The sequence below is a fragment of the Rosa rugosa genome, chromosome 5 (genome assembly GCF_958449725.1).
Source record: "Rosa rugosa chromosome 5, drRosRugo1.1, whole genome shotgun sequence".
NCBI classification, from domain to species: Eukaryota; Viridiplantae; Streptophyta; class Magnoliopsida; order Rosales; family Rosaceae; genus Rosa; species Rosa rugosa.
This window is the reverse complement of record NC_084824.1, coordinates 51,449,741-51,471,357: the sequence shown is the minus strand read 5'-3', so window position 1 is coordinate 51,471,357 and position 21,617 is coordinate 51,449,741. Positions and strand designations below refer to the sequence as shown.

Below are 21,617 nucleotides of genomic sequence, written 5' to 3'. Positions count from 1 at the left end.
ATGATCATTTGTTTCTGTTGTTTCTATTTTCTTGATACAACATAAATTGTGCTGTATTTTCTTGATACAACATAAACCTGCATATATCTGTTGCCTTTCAACCATTTTAACATCAGTCATTTACAATCATCAAAATTAACCATAAAATTGGACTAAAATCAGCATTGAAATGATGGCTACGTTTCATTAATTGCATCAACATCATCCAAAATACAATCCATAGTTCCAACTCTAAACCTAGCCAACAGTTACATTATGATCAAGAGAACCAAAAAACCATCTTATCTCGATCATTTACCTAGTGCACAAAGTCAAAATCCTATAAGGTAAAGAAAGAGTAGCTAGACAGAGCAACTGCATGCATAATTTAAGTTCATCAACACTTTCCATCAGTTATATATAAATGCACAAAAGCAGTTCCAAGTGCTACTCATCTACCTTAAACAGAACCAAAGTTAGAACTGCATAACATGATTTGCCCATTCAGCTCAAACCACATCAATATCCTTATGTGTGTAAGCCAATCATCCGCTTCCAATGCTAACCTAATGAGCCTAACTCCAAGCTTTCACTACACAGCACCAACAGCAAAAAAAAAATATGATCAGCACATTGTAGCATACAACAAGTTCAGATTGCACAAATAGAACAGAACAAAAAATGATGGATGTAACAGAATAGCTTAAGGGAAAGATATATTTCTATTTGGCTATCCGTATGAAAGGGAGAGCGAACTAGAAATTTTAGACATAGACCTTTGACCATGATTAAAAGACTCCAGTCTAGTGCATAGTAACGTAAAAGTAGATATATGCATATATTAAACAAGCATCAAAAGCACCTTAAAATAAGACCCACATGAAGCAAGAACTCCTTCCCCTATATCCTGCGAAATCATGTAATATATATACATATATTACTTGCTGCATTTGCTTCTCAAATTTACTGGACATAATAAGGTTCAGTAACTTTCAGTAACTGAAATATGCCTATATGCAGTTGATCATTCTTAACTGAAATATGCCTGAGAGTACTGCTTGTAAGCTGTCCATAAAAACTGAGAGGCAAATCAGAGGTGTCATAACTGCAACATAGTCCACTACCTGCTTCTCACTGCTGAAAGCACCTCCCACAACAGAACGACAGCAAAAGAGAGTTGTGCTTACAATAAGCGCTTCAGTGACTGAGAGAAACACTGCAGCCTGAACAGCTACTCGAGCTGCTTGTGGATTACCAGCTCCTAATTCATTTGATACCCGAGTACTGTAAGATAATTGGTGTTTTAGTTTTAATTGATTCGAGTATTTGCAGACACCTAACTTGGTGGCTCAATAAGACATTACTAACATAACAACAATGCACTAAAAAAAAAAATGAACTTGTTTAGAACATACCTTGCAGCAGCTCCAAATCCATATGATAAAGTGAAGTGCAAAGTAGAGATTGTAAGGCTATCCAATCATAAAGTACAAAAGTGAGTTTCAGTATATCAATATCTTACAAATTTATTTCTTCTGGTACTGAAATTGAATTATACCATATGGAAAGAACTGAAGTCTCTAGTTTAGGATTTGGTAGAAGGCCGGACAGCAAAATAAGTAGCTCTCACGACCACCATTTCAGACTACAATTTTATCAACAACAAAAAATTAAGATGTGTATATATAGTGGGATGAGTGGGAAATGATATGAAAATGTAAAACAGAAAAAATAGGAAAACTCACCAAACCATTACAGCAGACGGGATAGCCAAGCGAAAGAACTCTCCAACATGAAGAATAGAATCTTTTGAAATTGTAATACGGGTTTTCTCGAAGACTGAGGAATACTTTGCATAGGAACCCAGCATTACCACATATAACCAAGTGGATAAACTGAAGGCTATTGCTGAACCTTTACTTCCAAATTCCAGCTTATACACAAGAGCCCATGAGGCAGATATATGGAAGAGAAGAATGGCAAAAGAGGATAGGACCATTGGGAAAATGAGACTCTGAGACTGGAAGTAGCGAGTTAACGGTTTAATAATTGAAGCACCAAATAGTGCAGGAATAAGCCACATTGAATATTTGCGTGCCTGAAGGGATATCAATGGATCCTGGCCTACCAAAGGTAAAAATTTATCCATGAATATCCATAGGAGACATACTGGAGGACAAACCAAGAGAAGTGATATCATAGCAGTACAAGTATAAGTTCCAAGTTTTTGGTATTGCTCTGCTCCAAATGCTTGCCCACATAAGGTTTCCAATCCACCTGCCAATCCAAACTGCTCTCCACAAATGAATACAAATTAAGAAACTCGCTCATTAAAGCTTATCTAACTACCAATGAAGGTGTCAATCTTAGTTAAGAGTTACGACTAATTAAAAAGAGATGTATCTATTTGCACCGGGTTTCTTACTCAACAGATTCATCAGATCCCATTGTACTAATTTAACTTGTTAACCAAAATTTCAAAACAGCATACACATGAAAAGGAGAACCAACGAAAAAAAAACAAAAACGGTGCAAATATAGTGGTCAAGTTCCTAGCATCCCAACCCATTTATTAAATGAGTTCACTGCTATCGATGACATGTTGTGTGTGTGTGTATTAGACATATAACATATATGACCAAGTTGACAAGTGCAGCCAAAATTTGACCAGGTAATGAGTAGAACATATTCATCACAAAATAAATGTGTAGTTGATGGAAGAAAAGAAACTAGCTTCTGGTAATGCAACACGCGCGCGCACATAAGAAAAATCAGGACTTACAAGAAGGCTGAAACCAGTGACATTGGTGAGAGAAATGGCAATTGCTACACTGGATAGCGAGAGCTGATCAAGATGTCCGACCATAATCATCGATACTAGTTGCAGAAGATACTGCAGTACCGTCACTGCAACCATTGGTGCTGCTATAATACCCTCCTTCTTCAACACAAGTTTTCGAACACAATTTACATATCACGAAACCAATCAGAATCAGAAGCTCAGATTAATAAGAAGTCAAGAAGAAGAGAAGAAGAGGAGCTGAGGAGTGGACTGTCCAGGAGGAGAAGAAGATGGAGAGGGAGAGAGAGATACCTGGAGGCTGGAGGGCTGGAGGCGGAGATTGGAGACCGGAGACGGGTTTGCTAGTTGCAGAGTTGAAAGGAGAGAAGCTGGATAGGGAGTCTGGAGGGCTGGAGGTGGAGATCGGAGACCGGGAGACGGGTTTGCTAGTTGCAGGTTGCTGGCCAAGGAGCTCGGCGGTGGGGGCTGGGTGGGGCTTGAAAGACCGGAAAGGCAGAGATGCCTCACTCCGAGACGGGTTGGAAGTTCTAAGGAGAGAGAGAAGCAGGATCGGGAGTGTGGAGTTCCGCGGAGCTCCGGCGTCAGAGCCGGAGAAGGAGGATGGGAGCGGAGGCGGATGATGAGGGTGATGAAGAGGAGGTCGGCTGTCGTGTGGTTAGGGTTGAGAAAGAAACTTTATGTTTTTTTGACCAAGTGTTGAGAAAACTCGGGTATAGGCTAGGCATTTGCTGTTTGTTTGTTTGTTTGTTTTTTTTTTTTTTTTTTTTTTTTGCAAATAGTTCACATTAAGTTTTAGTACGTTCAACCAAAAAAAAATTTTGTCCCGATAAACTTTTCCCTTTACTCAGACAACAGAATCTGTTGTCTGAATTCTCTAAATTATAACAAACTTGAAAAAGTTGAATTGGTGTTGATTTTGATACCATTTAGACGACATAAATAGTTAAATCTGTTGTCTGAAGACGTTCAAAAAAATCAGACAACAGAAAAAACGTCTTCTGTCGTCTGAGGGGTATGGTATGAAGCATTTTTTGACATAGTGGATAGAGCCATAGGGGATTGCATGCATCATCAACGGTTGGAAACTGTTCTAACTCAGATAACCTACTCTAATGCCACAAATATGAAAACGGTGAAGAGCTATAAACAGATTATGATAATCCTGGTGCTGTCATGTATATATTATAAGCTACATTATCGATCAAATACCAGAAGATTTTAATCAAAATAGAAAATTCAAGTGAAAATAGCTACTGTTGACCAAACTAATCTTGGATGCTTGTATAGAGAAACTGATAATCCAATATTAATTGACGCAATTAAGACCCTATAAGTATTTCACCATTAGTGGTGTGTTGGACACAATTAATGATTTTTTTAGATTTTTTTTTCATAAATATTGTATAATAATTGGTATCATTATGGAGAAATTTTTAGGTGTCCCGTCAAACCAACTAGGATTGCCAGCTGGTTTGATGCCCCAGTAATGTTTTGACATGTGGATTCAATAAATATTTAGGGTTTTTGTCTATTTACCCCATTTTTAGATATTTTTCCCAACTTGCCCCATTAAGTTTTTTAAATTCCCTCTTACCCAAAACACTCTAAGGAGGTCTTCCTTAATACTCCATATTAAGATTTTTTTTTTGTTTTTTATTTTTTATTTAATATCATTTTACTCTTACCCCTTTGGCCCTTTGTTACTTAGAGAGAGAGAAAGAAACTATAGGAGACTTCGCCGGAGCTCGGTCATTAGCCACCGGAGCCGGATTCCAGTCACCTGCCGCCGGAATCCGGTCAACTTTCGCCAAATTCCGGTCACCGGCCGCTGCCCACCGGACTTTTTTGAAAACCTCACCGGAAAGGTTTATTGCCCCCAATAGACGTCTATTGCCTTCCAATAGACGTCTATTGCCCCCCAATAGACGTCTATTGCCCCCCAATAGACGTCTATTACCCTCCAGTAGATGTCTATTATCCCCAATAAAACTTTCGGTTGCCAGAATATGAACTAATCTCCCTAAATTTAGACAAATAAAACTTTGTTCAAAGAAAAAAACGAAGAGATTATATCAATTTAAAAATGTCTATTGCCCTCTAATAGACTCCTATTGCTCCCCAATAAACATTCAAAATAAATAAATAAAAAACTGATTTGGGCACCCAGAAAATACTCTGAGCACCCAAGTTAAGTGTCGGACCAAAACCACCAGATCGAAGCACCTCCGGTGCTCGTCGCCGACGTCTCTCACATGTAAAAAAAATGATTTGGGCGGCTGTAACTTCTCTTTCTCCTTCTTGTCCTTCCGAACATATTCTCATTGTTCAAGAAGGAGACTGGTTCGGGGAATATCTAAACCACACCACTAGCCCATGGTCGAGTTGGCCGGACATGAAGAGACTGGGGATCCTCGCTTCGAAATTTCCCGAAATCGGACCCAAATCTCGCCGGAGATTATTGTTCTACGGTGGGCTGCCATGGAATTGAGGGGAAAGAGGCTCGTCCCTGTGATCGAGGTTGGCTCCGGCCTCCGCCAGAACCCGGACGCAAGGCTCGAATGCCAGACCAACGACAAACAGAAGAGCCGTGAAGCTGCGAAGTCAACTGCGTCAACGTCGCGGTCGCCGCTGGCGGGGAAGGCTTTGAAGTCGTCTAATGCAGCTCCTCGACTCACCGGAGATCGAAGGATCAAAATTCCAGCAGCACTCCTCGACTCTCCAGATCTGATTCGAATTAGAGAGGAGGCGCTGTTCGAGGAGGTGGAATTGGAATCAGATTTGGAGGGGAGAGACCGGAATAGGATTTTGAAGGGGGGAGAGAAAGAGAGACCGATAGAGATCGGGGAGAGAGAGTTGTGCTGGGGAGAGAGTAGAGTGGCATCAAGTGTAATTTATTAATTAGATTAAGGCTAAAATTGTCATTTTGCTTCATTTTGGGTTAGTGAGAATAAAAATTTGTTGCTAGGGTAAGTGAGACATTTTTTATTGATTTTGGTGCTTTGGGTCAAGAACGTCGCGGTCGCCCCCGGCGGGGAAGGCTTTGAAGCCATCTAATGCAGCTCCTCGACTCACCGGAGATTGGAGGATCAAAATTCCAGCGGCACTCCTCGACTCACCAGATCTTATTCGAATTAGAGAGGAGGCGTTGTTCGAGGAGGTGGAATCGGAATCGGATTTTGAAGGGGTCGGGGGAGAGAGAGAGAGAGACCGATAGAGATCGGGGAGAGAGAGTTGTGCTGGGGAGAGAGGAGAGTGGCATCAAGTGTAATTTATTAATTAGATTAAGGCTAAAATTGTCATTTTGCTTCATTTTGAGTTAGTGAGAATAAAAATTTGTTGCTAGAGTAAGTGAGACATTTTTTGTTGATTTTGGTACTTTGGCCCCAAATATTTAATTAACTTATAATATTTGTAAAAACAATACTGGGTCGTCAATAATTAACTTATAATGTTTAATGTTTTGCCAGCTGGTTTTACTTGTTCCTAATCTTGTTAATTTAGTACTTTTTGCCAATGGACATAGTTAATTTCTTCCAACATCTCATGCATGCATAGTTAGTAAACTAATAACTAATATTCAACAAAAATATTGAAAAAATGAAACAGTTAGAATTGCTAATATTTCTTTGTCAGAGATGTTTTGTATATTAGTCAGCAAAAGGGAAATTTAATGGCAATTGATATTACTTGTTTCAGCCACATACTTTGAAAGGTTCTCGGACTCGCGAATCTTAAATTTTTATAAAGCAATAACATTGCGCTTGCACGAGGCCAGAGTAGTTGCAGCACACTGCACATACACTACCATGGTTCAGATTAGTTGTAAAACACCTTCATGTTTTAATTGCTTGGTTGTTAGAACACATATGCAAAATTATCAGTCTTCTCTGTAGGTATCAACAATAGAAGCTATCCTCTGTTAGTTACTAAGCCCAAAACTGTTTAGATGGGTTTATATAGCTGTGTAATGTGACCCAACCAAACGGCCATACTAGCTATGTGCAGGTCTGAGGTCTCCATACAATTATACATAGAAGTCGCAAGTATATAATGATTTTAGTACTTATTGGTTAAGAGAAAGACCAAAGGAAGATAGAATGCGAGCCCAGAAGTTATCAATTTTAGTACTGTAGATTTAACTTCTGGTTTTATTGTCTGCTCCTCTTTGGGTGTTCTTGTTCTCCTTTTGTATGAATTGTAATTTGACAGAAGGGTGAATAGTAATGAAGCCATATCTACTCCGATCAACTCCCACGTCATCCTCAGTTTCTATTTCTCTTGAGATCGTACGGCATTACGGTTGTTCTTTCTTCTGAAGATCGTCACTCTCTTATCTTCTTTTTTTCTTTTTTCAACCGCATTTTCCTTATTTATATTTTCTTTCATTTTCTTTAGTGTTTTACAGTATTAGCCCTCCTTGATGTCTTTTTATGTTAGTCCAACTTTTTCTCTATATGGACAATATTGAAAGATCAATTTTTGGTGAAGCTTTTAACACTGAAGTCTGCGCCTCCCTATATAAAAGTAGAGATAAAGCTGTGTGAGTATATGTACATAGCTAAAATCTAAACATCATCGATTTTGTTGAGTAATAGGATTTGCCAATGTATTTCTTGGCAAGTTGTAAATGATATCTAAAAGGGCACGAGTTGTAAAATATACTTGGCAAACTTATTGACTAAACTAATTCATTACTTTTTCTTTTTTTTGTATGTAACTAATTCATTACTCTAAGGCCACGTTTGGTTCGCAGAAAGGAAGCATCAGGCTTGTTCCTTTCCTGTGTTTGGGATGCAAAAGGAAAGGAAATAGTTTCCTGAAGGAAGGGAAAATAAGGGGGAAAGTGGTTCGATTCCTTCCAGATCTCAAAGGAATCACTTTCTCCCATTCTTTACTTGGATTTATCACTCACAACATATTATTTTATTACATTATTTACAAAATTTTTAACAACTTTTCTAATAACTTTATTTACATTACCAAATATCGGAATCAAAAGTTGTTAGGAAATTTCATTTCCCTTCCCATGGGAAAGACAAAGGAATTACTTTCCTTTCCGTGAATCAGATGAGGCCTTTCCTTTCATATGAATACTATCTTTTTATCAAAAAGGTTGGCACAAGTAGGGGTGGGTTCGGTTCCGAACGGTTCGGTTTGAGGCCAAAACTGAAAACCTAACCGAATTGGACTTCGGTTCGGTTCGGTTTGGTTCGGCACTGTTTCGGTTTTTTTTTTTTTTTTTTTTTAATAACAATCATTTAATATGTACAACAAAGCTTGTTTATTGGGCCACATTATTTCTACTCGCAAAAATTATTCTGACAAACTAGGAGTGAAGGCCATTGGAGCCGCACATATATAAAACTAGCAAATATCAACGGCTATTTGGCTAAGGCCTAGAATTAGGTTAAGAAAATATCATGGTTCGCAAGCTCAGCACCAAAGAGTGCCAATAACAAAAATATCATATTGATCAAGGCTCAATTGTTGAAGCCCATCATGCCTTGATTGACTCCATCAACCTAAATCGAAACATCCAATCGAATCATAACAGTTCATGAAATTTGTTCAACTGCAGAATCAAAGAAAATAAAATTAGATAATGAAACAAGTATGAACAGCAGAGTTGAGTGCTTATATTGATTCTATTCTTTAGAAACTTTGATGGATGCAACTTTTTACAGATAAAGATAAATTCACCTTGGTGTAGCAACTGAAATAGGCAAATTAAAATACCTAATAAACATTATTAGAAAGAAAAGGATCCTCGATCAGAAATTATATATCTAGACTAGCTCTTATAGTGTGTTGCAAATGTGTGTTGGGAGTTGATAACAAAAATATCATATTGATCAAGGCTCAATTGTTGAAGCCCATCATGCCTTGATTGACTCCATCAACCTAAATCGAAACATCCAATCGAATCATAACAGTTCATGAAATTTGTTCAACTGCAGAATCAAAGAAAATAAAATTAGATAATGAAACAAGTATGAACAGCAGAGTTGAGTGCTTATATTGATTCTATTCTTTAGAAACTTTGATGGATGCAACTTTTTACAGATAAAGATAAATTCACCTTGGTGTAGCAGCTGAAATAGGCAAATTAAAATACCTAATAAACATTATTAGAAAGAAAAGGATCCTCGATCAGAAATTATATATCTAGACTAGCTCTTATAGTGTGTTGCAAATGTGTGTTGGGAGTTGAATATTATTATGAAAATAAACATAAGGCCATATAGTATGACAAACTTTTAATAACCTAATCAAAAGTTGATCGGCAACAAAATTTTGAGCACAATAAATCTGCTAGTCGCACTACTACAAAAAGTTAATCACACAACACTAATCACACAACGGAACAGAAATTATCTGTTGTGTGTTTAAGTAAGCTATATCATACAACGGTTTTAGTTGTATTATGTTGTGTGAATGCCAACTAAGTGTTAACTTTTTTATCAGAACTACATTGCACAACGGAATTAAGTACTGTCCGTCGTCTGAGTCTTAAAAAATTTAGCGGCAGATTTCCCTCCACTTTGGAGTCTTGGTTGGCTCTTGAAACATTGAAATTTGGGCTACTAGGACAACGGGTTTTACTATTTCCGTTGTGTGATTGAAAAACTAAGCACCAAAATTTGGGGAAGCTTGCTTGAATGTCTTCCCCTAGATAGGCCTAGTGCAAGCTGTAGAAATTATACAACAGATTTAAGATTTTCTGTTGTGTGAACTTGAAACTGGGCGGCAACATTTTAAGCCAAAATGTTGTAGGCGCCATGTTTCCCTCCATGATTTCACATTTTGATTTTTAATGCTTCACTCAGACGACAGTTGGTGAGGTTTCTGTTGTGTGAATAACTTTGAGAATTTATAGCTAGGTTTAATTGCCACTTCGTGTCCAAAAGAGAAAAAACAAAAAATCAAAGCCCTCCTCTCGACCCTCAACTCTCTCTCGCCCTGAACTAAATCTCAGTCCTCTCTTAAACCTAGAAACTCATCTCTCGTACAAACCCATCTCGATCTCAGTCCTCTCCTTCATAGATTGAAAATTCCAAACAAAGCTGGACGAAAGACCCATCTCTCTTTCGAACCCTTTTCCGGCAAATGGCTTCGATTTCAAGCTTAGTACTCCGCTCCTTATTCTCATCCTCGGCCTCTTCTCCCTCGCCGTCACCGTCCTCAACAGCTTGAGCCCCCTCCTGGTCTTGGTTTTTCTCCGCCTCAATTGGTGCCTCTGGCTCAGTGACTTGGTGTTCCGGTACTCCAAAAGCGGCGTCGTTTGGGTCCGTGTCTTGAAATAGAAGACCCCCGTCGTCTACAGGCATTGCTTCCTCCTTCCTCCTTTCACTCTCATTCTTGGCTTCGCCGCTCACCCTGCTGAATCTAACCACCAGGTGAGAATAGTATTTTCTCTCTGAGTGTTTGAATCACTGATGGTGGTCCCACAGTACTAGTAATTAATTTTTGATCTATCAATCCCTTTGCGGTTCATGTTTGCGGAATTCGGATTCTGGGTTTTACCATTTGGGTTGTAGAGATCGAGTTTGGAATCGATTTGGTTGTTTCAAATTGTTTTGGTATCTTCAAAAGTTGCATATTTCTAAGAAATAGTTTTTTCTTGTTGCAGACTAAGAGAACGAAGGAGAAGGTATAGTCGGAACATACGGTATGATATAAATGCTTTTGTTCTGTTCTATGTGATGGCTTGTATATAATTTGAGATTTACCAACCCAGTTAAGGAGTGATGACCAACAGAAACTGGAGCTTTTGGCCTTTCATCTAGATCTGTGGAGAGTTGTTCATGCACTCAATGAACCCTTTGAACAGAAAGTACTGAATCTTGGTCTTTGATTGGTAAGTCTCATTTTGTTTTAGCTCTCATTTGGTCTGAAATCTATGTCTTTATGCTTATTTTTTCCTTGTTTGTGATTCCATTAAATGGTGTTCTTGTTCACATATGGATTTTGTTGGATCTACAAGAAGATTTTGGTCTTAATTTGATCTCTTAATGTTTGATTTCTTGCCGTATTGTTTCCCATACTACTAATTTCTTGGCTTTTCTTCTCTCCCCCAACTCTGTTTCGTTTCTTCGTTAGAATCGAAGATAGTTGTTCTTCTTCATCCGTTTGTTTTCTTTATGTGGTCAGTGCTGGTATGTGTTTTCTATTTCTGCCTTTTCTGTCTTATATTATTATTTTACTCCTTTGTGTTTACAATTCTTGTTCATGTTCTTAGTTTTCTTGTTTTTAATTTGTATGCTGAAGGCCATTTTGTTTTTCCTTCAACAGTTGTTGATTAGTGGAAAATTAACTTGGATTTATTTCTGCTCATGTTGAATATATAGGTTGTGATGAATTTGAAAAACTTTTTACATGAGATGCTCATAGAAACATTGTGACTTTTCTATTCGTAATGGTTCTGCTAAGCTGAGAAATTGATTAGTGTTTACTGGTCTCTCATTTTCTGAAGGTGAAATAAATGGAAGTGGCAAGTGAGGCAAGTGATTTTCGGCAATGGGATGAATTAATACCCGATGCATTGGGTCTAATCTTCAAAAACTTGTCTCTTAAGGAGTTGCTGACGGTGATTCCAATGGTCTACAAATCGTGGGGTAAGGCAGTAATGGGTTCTATAGGCCTGGAAACATTGTACTAATATGATATCATGCATGAATTGAATGATTTTGAACATTGTCTTTTATTTCTACTTTCTTGGTTTGTGAATTTTGGATATCTAAGACTTGGTTGATTTTTTATTGCTGTTGGGCTGTTGGCTGAATTAACTTGGGGTTTGAATCAATTCAGTCTATTTGTTCCATTGTTTCAGGTGATATGCTTTGTTTGTACCTGGCCGATCTCAAAGAATGCATACACAAGGATAATTTACTCTGTGGTTAAAGAATTGGATTGCTGGGCTGGTGTTCATGTAATGAATCAAAGAGTATTGCTGTGTTATTGGATTTGTTCAAAATAGGCCATTGATTGAGGGACGACATTCTATTGAGCTGGGCAGGTATTTCTCCAACCTTTCACATCCATTTGTTAGTGGAATCATCTACTCCTAGCCAGGTATTTGTTATTGTCTCATTTTTGTTTCATTTTCTTCGTCCAAAATCAATTTTGAGTTAGTCACAGAGATCTGAGCAAAATGCAAGCTCTTGGGAGTCCCACTATCAGCTTCAGAGTAAGCACTGGCTGCAATCATTTGCTTAAAGAGCTTCAGGAATTTTTTTCTTCTTCCATTTACTGTTTTCTGGTGAATTGCAATATAAGTTTGCTGCTCTTTTATATACTTATGATGACATTTTAACTCTTAAGAAAGGCGTAGTGTTACATGCAATTTAGCTAATAGTTACATGTAATTGCCCTTTTTCCCTATTCTCATTAGCCTTACTTTTAGGGTTGAGCATGAAAAGGCGTAGTGTTACTCTTCTTCACTTTTATGCTATATAATGTATAGAAGAAAATTTGTTTGGAAGCAACTTTGGCCTAGATGATATACAGGTTCTCAAAAGCAGTTGTAGTACCACTCAGCCCTTTAGGTTGCAGTGATACTTTGATACTTTATACAACTCTTTTACGTTGCAGAAAACACAAATGAAAAATGTATGGTTTTGCCACTTAACTATATAAGAGTATTGTTGATATGGGCCATTAAAATTTGTGTGCTGAGTTCTATCTTTAAAACTATTGATGATATAGTTTTATAGGAATTTACATATAGAGAATTTGCTATCTAGCAACAGGAGTCTAGTACTTTTCGTTGCCCATAGTTGATTAGGTTGGTAGCAATTTACCCCAAAGGCAGTTTCTTGACACCTTTTATGGCTTTTTTTTTTTCTCTCTCTCTCTAATGAGATGGACTGGATATTGGATCCAACTATTACCTTGTTACCTTGTTACTGTAGTTTTCTTTACCTTTCTCTATCATTCAAATGGTTCATTGTGTAAATGGCTTTCATTGTAGCTTGACTTAGAAGCAAGTGAAATATGTTCAAGAACACATTCCAATCTGGGTTTCTCTCCATTCCATGCAGCCTTAGGTATGCCTCATCGTCTTTCGCTCTTGTGTTTTCATTTTTCGTTTATCATACTTGTTGTAATTTTGATGCTTAACCTGTGCATTTTTCTGGATAATTAGGAGCAAACCTTTGCAGATATGGGATAAAGAAGGTGAGTCCGGACAACGTAGTAATAAACTTCTAACATGCTTTTTAAATTTCAAGTACTTTTATTTGTTGTGAATATGTTCTGGACTGAAGAAGCAGCTCCTTAGTTTCTTTTTTTGCTCGGTCTGAGCTTCTTTGAATCTGAAATAAGTCTTAAGGGCTTGTGCTGCCAGTTAAAACTTATGTAGGCTTCTATAGGCTTATTTGTAGTAGGATCCCCTTGTTTTCTTACTAGAGTTTTATACAAGTTGAATTTGTTAAGTTTGGGTATTGATTTTGGTGGTTCAGTTTTCAGCAATTGGTTGGTTAAGATTATTCTATATTGCTTTTGCCTTGTTATATTTTGCTTTATTGCTGGTTAGCTTTGCTGCATATGCTGGTGTTGGCGTGAGTCATACTTACCTTATTTATGTAGATATTCTGTAATATTATATGATCTGTAATATTCTGTAATATATGTAGTATTATTAGATTTACTACTTGCCTTAGGAGTAGTACTTGTCTTATTAGGCACAATTGTAATTTGTATATAATTCCTTCTTGTAAGGTGAATGAAACATCAAAAAGTAATTCAGCCAAAATTGTCTCTTGTTTCTTGTTATATTTTGACTTGGTATCAGAGCAGAGATCTGATCCTGGACTCTGACTCATTGTCCTTTGATCCTTGACTCTTGTTCTTTGTGCTTGGATTTGTTCGTTGTCCTTTGATCCTTTCATCACCGTTGCCTTCTTATATTTCCAAGTACTTTGTTGTTTTTCCTTCCGCTGCATATTCATCATGGTGAAAGCTCCTTCTTCCCCCGTGTTCTCCTCAAGTCTGACTTGTAACTACTGCAAGAATCCAGGCCACATCAAAGCAAACTGTTACAGGTTGGTTGGTTTTCCAGCAGGCTACTTTGATAGGCCACGACCTCAGGACAACAAACCTAAGGGAAAGGCTGCTGGTCGTCTTGTTCAAGACCAAGATTACTATGCGGTGACAAAATCAGATCACACCAACTTTGCTGGTAAGGATACCGCATCCGTAAGTTGCGGTGGTAATGGTAAGATTGGAGTTGCTTTAAAAATTTCTGGCTTTACTGGTGGCAATACTTGGATAATTGATTCTGGAGCATCTGACCATATGACCTATGATCGTAGTTTCTTTCTTTTTCTCAATCCACCCTCTATTTCCTCTGTTGTCAATGCCAATGGTGATTCTTTTCCTGTTTTAGGAATAGGGTCTGTTCGTCTCACCCCTTCTTTGACACTACATGATGTTCTTTATGTCCCTGATCTCTCTCATCATCTTATATCTGTGCCTCAGCTTAATACTCAATCTCGGTGTTCTGTAACATTTTTTCCTTTGTATGTGATTTTTCAGGACCTCCTCACCAGGGAAATAATCGGCAGGGGTTATCTGAGGGGTCGACTATTCCATCTGGATTGCATGTTTGCCGGAATGAAGCCGGAGAAGGCAGTCCAAGCAGCTTTGATTTCGACTGGGGTTACTAATCAAGTTGAAGAATTATGGCTATGACATCGGAGATTGGGACATCCTTCCTTTAGTGTCATGAAGAAATCTATGCCATCCTTGTTTATGGGCATTGATGAGTCTAAGTTGCATTGTGAGTCATGTGTCTTAGCTAAAAGTCATCGTACTAGTTATCCTTTGAGTACTACTAGGAGTTCTTTTCCTTTTGAGCTTATTCATTCTGATGTCTGGGGACCTTCCCGTGAGTCAACCTTGTCTGGCAAACATTGGTTTGTTTTGTTTATTGATGATTATACCCGTCTTACTTGGGTCGCTTTGTTGCAACACAAATATGAAGTCTTCTCTGCTTTCCAAGAATTTTTTGCTCTTGTTCAAAATCAATTTGGAGCCAATATTAAAGTCTTTCGTTCTGTTTTCTAATCTCCCTGCTCGTGTCTTTGGGTGTGTTGTGTTCGTCCATGTTCCTAAGAATCAACGGTCCAAAGTCGATGCCAGGGCATTAAAGTGTGTATTTGTGGGCTATGGTGTTCATCAGAAGGGCTACAAGTGTTTTCATCCTCCTACACAGAAAGTTTATGTTACCATGGATGTCACCTTTTATGAGGATGCATGTTATTTTTCTTCCACCAATCCTTCACTTCAGGGGGAGAAGCACACTTTTTTGGAAGAGAAGTCTTGTGGGATTAATATTCAGCCAATTGAAGATGATGGTCATGTAATTTCGGGTCAAATGATCGATCACCAGAATGCCAGCGATCGATCACCAGACATGGTAATTGAAGAAGACAGTAGCCAAACGATTGAAGAAGACAGTAGCCAAACGATCGATCGTTCCATTCCTGGCGATCAATCGTTCAGCGAGGCAGAAGCTCCCAGTAGCAAAACGATCGATCCTTCCATTCCTGACAATCGATCGCCAGCAGAACTAGAACACGATGACCGAAATTTAGCAGTCCAAGAAGGCCAAGCTCCTACACCCCTCTCAGATACAGATAACCTTTGTCAACCAATCCCTGAGGAGCGTCCCAATCTTGAGGTTAGTGGTGTTTCTTCTAACTCTAATAATAGTGATAGTGTGTATGTTTTGCCTCCTAGGTCTACCCGTGGTAAACCACCTCGTCAATATGAACCAAGTTTAGATGTTAAGTCTAAGTATGCCATAGCTAACTTTGTATCCACCCATCGGTTATCCAAATCCCATGCTTCATTTGTGAATCAAATATCCTCTGTATGTGTTCCCAGTAAAGTGCAGGATGCTCTCAAGGATCCCAAATGGTATCAAGCGATGAATGAAGAGATGGAGGCATTGGAGAAGAGTAATACTTGGGAGTTGGTGCCACCTCCACAAGGAAAGAAAGTTGTTGGATGTAGATGGGTGTTCACTATCAAACACAATGCAGATGGCTCAGTGAACAGATATAAGGCAAGACTTGTTGCAAAGGGATATACTCAAACATATGGCGTGGATTATGAGGAGACCTTTGCTCCAGTAGCAAAGATTAATACTGTTCGAGTGTTGATGTCTCTAGCAGCTAATCTAGATTGGCCTTTGCAACAGTTTGATGCGAAGAATGCCTTTTTACATGGAGAGCTATCTGAAGAAGTCTACATGGATCTACCACCAGGATATGAGGCAAGCACAAGAGGAAGATTTGTGTGTAAGTTGAATAAGTCCTTGTATGGACTAAAACAATCACCACGAGCTTGGTTTGGTAGATTCTCTCAAGCTATGCGTCGTTTTGGGTACAAACAGAGTAACTCTGATCATACATTGTTTCTGAAACGCCATGAAGGTAAATTAACTGCCTTGATTATTTATGTTGATGATATGATAATTACTGGTGATAATTCAGAGGAGGTTGAAAGGTTGAAAGAGCTGCTTGCATCAGAGTTTGAGATGAAAGATCTTGGTGCTCTTAAATATTTTTTGGGGATTGAGGTCGCCAGGGGGAGTTCAGGAATTTTCTTGTGTCAGAGAAAATATGTGCTTGACTTGTTGACAGAGACAGGAATGCTAGGTTGTAGACCTGCTGGTACTCCTATTGAGCAGAATCATAAACTGGCTGAGTACCCTAATCAAACTCTTACAGATAAGGCTCGCTATCAGAGGTTAGTTGGCAGATTAATCTATCTCTCACATACTCGGCCAGATATTGCATATGCAGTTAGTGTTGTGAGTCAATTCATGCATAATCCAAGTGAAACTCATATGGAAGCTGTGATCCATATTCTGAGGTATTTAAAGTCTGCACCTGGAAAAGGCTTGATGTTTTCAAAGCATAATCATCTGGATGTTAGTGGTTATACTGATGCAGACTGGGCAGGTTGTATTACGGATAGAAAATCCACTTCTGGTTACTTCACTTTTGTAGGTGGTAATCTTGTTACTTGGAGAAGTAAGAAACAAAAGGTTGTGGCTAGGTCGAGTGCTGAAGCAGAGTATAGAGGTATGGCTCATGGAGTTTGTGAGTTACTTTGGTTGAGAAATTTACTTCGTGATTTGGGATTTAAACCCAAACGAGCCATGGATTTGTATTGTGATAATAAGGCAGCGGTGGATATTGCTCACAACCCAGTACAACATGATAGAACTAAGCATGTTGAGGTTGACAGACATTTCATTAAAGAGAAGCTTGATGCTAAACTTATCTCTTTTCCATTTGTCCACTCAGAAGAACAGTTGGCTGATGTTCTCACTAAGGCAGTATCGAGTAAGGCATTTCATGACTCACTTGACAAGTTGGGCATTCGTGATCTGTATGCGCCAACTTGAGGGGGAGTGTTGGCGTGAGTCATACTTACCTTATTTATGTAGATATTCTGTAATATTATGTGATCTGTAATATTCTGTAATATATGTAGTATTATTAGATTTACTACTTGCCTTAGGAGTAGTACTTGTCTTATTAGGCACAATTGTAATTTGTATATAATTCCTTCTTGTAAGGTGAATGAAACATCAAAAAGTAATTCAGCCAAAATTGTCTTTTGTTTCTTGTTATATTTTGACTGCTGGTACCATAGCTTTTCTTTTGGTTGATTGCACTCCAGGTTTCTTTTCTTCTTTGAAGATTGGACTTTCATTGTGGACATTTTATTTATTACAAAGGTAATGCTTACAGACTTTGGCTACATGAGTTTGTGATATTTTGGTTATTCTTTTCTTTTGGTTTATGTTCAGTGCTATGGGTATTTGTTACTATGTAGTGATCAAAGGTTTTGCTATATATATATATATATATTTGTTAAAACTTTATTATTACTTTTATTGGGGTTAATTTACTTGTGAGAACAAGTTCTTAGTTGTTAGTAATTTTTTGGTATATGTATTTCAGGTAGACCATATTATTAGAGCGGAGAATATGATGGCAGCTCAGGAGATCATCGAGCTATTTGCTGAGCTTATTTATATTCACAGATTGAGGTCTGGTGTTCTTCTGCTGATTACTTCTTCTAAATATATTGCAAAGAAACTGGGGCCTTGTGTGCAATGAAGGAAGCTGATCTCCTTCCTAATGATCCTAAATCTGCAAAAAGTATAAAGCAATTGGAGCAGATCCTTCCAGGTTTTATTGAAGCCAAAGGGAGCTGAAGGATAAGAGCCATTGAGAATATGAATGTTTTTGATTCATGTAAAGCTAGGAATGCTATTGTTTGGTACATTATCTAGTTACTTGAATGTATAGATGTCTGAATAATGGTACTTGAATTATATGGATTATAGTACTGTTTATATGGTAATATATTGAGCATTATTTTTGTGAATATTTGTCTTGTTGTCCAAGGTTCAGTCATACAACACAATGCAGAATAATATGTTGTCTGACTGTAAAAGGATTCAAAATTAAGGCTTCTCGTACAACAGTTACTAGATGTTAGCCAATTCTATTACAATATTCACACCACAGTTAAGACAATATAGCTGTTGTGTGAACTAACAACTAACAACAGAAAATAACAAAATTCTGTTGTGTGAGATTCATAACACACAACAGAAATAAAATTATCCCTGTTGTCTGAATCAATCAACAGACAACAGATATCATTTCATTGGGTTGTCTGTTACTTATCTCAGACAACAAAGAAAAAATTCTATCTGTTGTGTGTTATGAATCTCAGACAACAAATAAACCATATAATTGTTGTGTGTTATGAATCTCAAACAACGGCTAAATTTCATTTTCTGTTGTCTGAATGGCCATGTCAATGCCTAGGCATCCCCGTGCATGCCATGCCAGGCACATGCCTGCGCCGAATTCGCACAACAGAACTAAATATCTGTTGAGGAAATGAATATTGCACAACGGTGAATTCACCGTTGTGTGATTTTTCAATCACACAACACTCGTTTAGACCACAGTGAGGCTGGTCATCACACAACTCCAAATCTCCGTCGTCTGATTAACTTATTGTAGTAGTGTCGTAATTGTACTCTTAATGATATGCATGTACAAGAAATATGCATATTTGCCTTGCACACATTTACAACACACTAACACTCACCCTTGCAGCTTGTCAAACTAAGGAGGAAAAGAAGATCCATAGAGATATCTAGAATCAACTCCTGACTCACGCACTAGAGCAATTCTTCCAGTATGCACCACCTGCAAAACCCACAAACATAACCAGAATCATTCATATTTGGAAAGCAAGAACGAAGCCCTATTGGACAAAACAGCCTACTCAAAAATTATGAGACAAGACTAAGATTGCAGTGCAACCATCTTGTTCAGGTCTCCAGTTTCAGATGAAAATGTTAACAATATAATTTTCAAATAAATACTTGATTGTGATATGGTACCTCTTTAGCTTTTTCCATTAGTTCATGCCCAGGCTTACACTAATACTGTTTTCGGTGTAGATTTCAACATAAGCATTTGTTGCTGAGTACTTGGATGAGTGAAGGCCAGGGAGGATTCCCACTTTTTTCTCAGGTACAAGAGAACCCATCTGTTCGTACTAAAAACATCTCTGCTTTCTTTCTAGACTGCACCCTTACAACCCCAGATTCCTTGAACACATCTTTTAGCTCATCAATTCCCTGCCATTACGTTCATACCAGCACAAAATCAAAACAAACCCAGAAGAAAATTGAACAAAATATTCATCAAAAGCAGAGACCCAAAATTACAGAATAGAAAACACTATTGTTAAGATTCAAAATTCGAAACCCACATGGTAAAGTAGAAATACAGAGCATGAATTTACATATCAATAGCAGTAATCGATTATAAAGCCATAAACTTTGGGCATATGTTCAACCACACAATAAGCAAATGAATCATAGAAAGAAAAACGTACCGGGGCTGCTTGATATCTTCGGCAATAAGGCTGGATCTGCAGCGATCACCTTCATCTCAGTTTTTATGAATTATAAAACTATTAATATCAATTAGAATCAAACAGAGGGAGAAAGATCTATAGATATATACAGATATAGAGAAAGTTGGAGACAGTACTTGAGAGAAACGCTCTGGATCTGCAGAGTATGAAGAAGAATAAAGGTGCGGGTAAAGCGGCGGTCCTGCGCAGGTCCTCATTGCCAGCTTGTCGTTGTGCTTGATGTTCTAGACCTTGCGGTCACGATCTGGCTCCTTGAGGGCCTAGATGACAGGAGCGGCGGCGGAGACTAGAGACGAAGAGAAAACTGAGAGGATTGACAACCCTTCCAGCTCTTGGCAATCTCCTTGACGATCTCGAATTCTCGATGACGAAGAGAAAACTGAGAAGATGGACGAAGAGAAGAAAGAGAGAGCGAGAGGCCAGAGAAGAAAGAGAGAAACTGAAATTATAGGTCGAGAGAAGAAAGAGAGGCGAGAAGCTGAAGTTGTGGAACCCCTTTAGGGTTTTTGACTTAAAAGTCAAAATGAAGTAAAAAGACGTCGTTTTTGTCCAGTTCGGTTTTTTCTACTTCGGTGCGGTTTTATTCGGTTCGGCTTTATTCAGTTCGGCTTTCGGCTCGGTTTTTTTCGGTTTTCGGTTTCACGAACCCACCCCTAGGCACAAGTGATAAAATGGTAATTGTTGGGGGTAAATAGTTACATGGTAATTTGGTAAAATCAATAAAGTAGTAAATACTTAAATTGTAACCGTAGGAAGTACATGCTTCTCGGATTGATTAGAAAAGAAAATAAAGAAAAATGTATATAAAGAAAAATGATTCTTTAATGTCCCCCCGATGCAAAATTTTACTACTATTTCAATAAATGGAACCAGGCGTGGGGCTGAGCCTCCCAGCTAGGCTGGATTTCAAAACCCTTTCAAAAAAAAAAAAAGATTCTTAGCCTCAAATATAGATCTAAAATTTAAGGTTTTAAATTGATGTGGCGTGTTATGTCAAATTCTAGTTAGTTGATTCACAAATAATTACGAATTAACAAATTTTTCAAAACAACACCCGTTTTGCGAATTATTCCTAAATATTCAGAAAAATTCGCATTGTTTTTTAAGTTAGCCGAATTATTCACGAATACGTATTATTCCCGAATTTTTCAATTGAAAAAAAATGCCAAACATTAGAAAAAGTAAAAATTAATTATTTTTTTAATTAAAAAAGTGAAGTTTAAGATTAATTTTGAATTTTAAACTTTTTTTTTTTATCAAATAAACAACTCATATAGCCTAATACCATTTGGGGTAGAGGCATAGTCACCCCTTCGTAAGTGGGAGGTAGTGAATTCGACTCACGACCTACCTTACACTTATAAAGGGGAGACTTATGTAACTCGACCAAATGGTATTGGACAAATTTTAAACTGTTATAATTAAAAAAAAAATTATACAATTAATAGTATTATTTACACTTTTTATTTATTAAATAACTTAGATGTGTTGACGTTTTATATATCCAAATGGTAATATTTGAGAAAAGCTATGTTTCACCTTAATTTTTCTTCAAAATTTATATTTTAGAAGTCATATGAGTACATATAAGTACCAGAAATGACGAATATCAATCCGTATTTTTATGTTCCTAATTTTTCATTACATTTTTTTTTAAGCACATAAGTATCAAATTTTATAATTTGTAGTTTCCTTATTTTATAGTCAAATTTTTCAAAGTATTTCTCACTAAAACTTATAAAATTATTCACGTACGTATTTTTGAAGTTTAATTTTTGTCCCGAATATTACTAACTGTGTCAAATACATATTATTCATTATTTGTCATGTCATTGGAGAAAAATAC

The 21,617-nt window shown here is 37.6% G+C and overlaps 2 long non-coding RNA genes and 1 pseudogene across 3 annotated transcripts; all 3 read right to left on the bottom strand.

Moving 5' to 3' along the window:
• Positions 1–344: 344 nt before the first annotated feature.
• Positions 345–905, bottom strand: LOC133708267 (uncharacterized). Its single transcript, XR_009845697.1, has 2 exons — positions 842–905; positions 345–571 (listed from the first exon to the last, which is right to left on the bottom strand). It is a non-coding gene; the product is annotated as an uncharacterized LOC133708267 (long non-coding RNA).
• Positions 906–989: 84 nt separating this feature from the next.
• On the bottom strand, positions 990–6,590 carry LOC133711857 (protein DETOXIFICATION 8-like; annotated as a pseudogene).
• Positions 6,591–8,611: 2,021 nt separating this feature from the next.
• Positions 8,612–20,264, bottom strand: LOC133710991 (uncharacterized). 2 transcript variants are annotated; one of them, XR_009846995.1, is made up of 5 exons: positions 19,888–20,264; positions 19,730–19,765; positions 19,230–19,469; positions 18,932–19,032; positions 8,612–8,733 (listed from the first exon to the last, which is right to left on the bottom strand). It is a non-coding gene; the product is annotated as an uncharacterized LOC133710991 (long non-coding RNA). The 2 variants fall into 2 exon arrangements; XR_009846994.1 differs by lacking the exon at positions 8,612–8,733 and having other exon boundaries at positions 18,854–19,032; positions 19,888–20,261.
• Positions 20,265–21,617: the final 1,353 nt, after the last annotated feature.